This window comes from Patagioenas fasciata, chromosome 4 (assembly GCF_037038585.1).
Source record: "Patagioenas fasciata isolate bPatFas1 chromosome 4, bPatFas1.hap1, whole genome shotgun sequence".
NCBI classification, from domain to species: Eukaryota; Metazoa; Chordata; class Aves; order Columbiformes; family Columbidae; genus Patagioenas; species Patagioenas fasciata.
The window spans coordinates 57,417,603-57,418,482 of NC_092523.1; positions in this window are offsets into that span (position 1 = coordinate 57,417,603).

An 880-nucleotide genomic window follows, 5' to 3' on the forward strand; every position below is an offset into this window, starting at 1 on the left:
CATCGTGCCATACACTTGATTTGTTTATAAAGGCACATTAAGAATCCTACTTTTTTTTTTTTTTTTTACGTGTGTTACTTCTATCTCATGCCATATTCTCAGGTTACCTAAAGGGAGTACAGAGTGTGAATGAGCAGAGAGGACTGGGCTGATCCAACTGCTTCATTGTCCAAACAGTATTTTTTTTAACACTTTATGTCACATTTGCATTTGTGTGAATGCACAGGTATGTTTTCTGCTATTTCAGGTAGCAGCTCTGACTGCTAATAACTCTGGTCCTTTATTACTCACAGTTACTCTGTAAGTTAACTTCTCTACTTTTTTCGCTATCCGCCTTGATTTTTTCCCATTGTTTCAGGGAATCCTGCAGCACCTGGAGGGTTGCATGGTCCTTGGGAATCCCAGGCTTTCATATGAGTTCTGTCTGGGCAGCAAAGAGTTGGCAGTTGTCTAACCAGGTCAAAAGCGTATACCATAATAATGAAAACTGAATGCCTAATGTAAATCCCTCTCAGTCTTTAATGAAATACATACATGCTGATGGTGGTATGGAAGGTACAGAAGCAGCTCTACTTTCAGGAGGGAGAGCCTGGCATTTCAGAGATGCTTAAGGAAGTCGTGACAGTCTCTTTTCCAATTTGTGTTGCTGAGATTCTGATGCACCCAAACCATTCTTCCCTTTTTGCACACAAATTCAATTAATTCAGAAGCACAGTTGTCTTCTGTTCTGCTTAAAACAGGGTTTTTTAGTCATGGCTCAGATTAGTCCTTGTTTTTACCTGAGAGATGCTGTGGATAGCTGGAAGAAAAATGTGTTCTCAGATGCTAGCAAATAAATGATGAAGTATTATTTACTAAAGCACGCTAAAGAAAAGAAGAC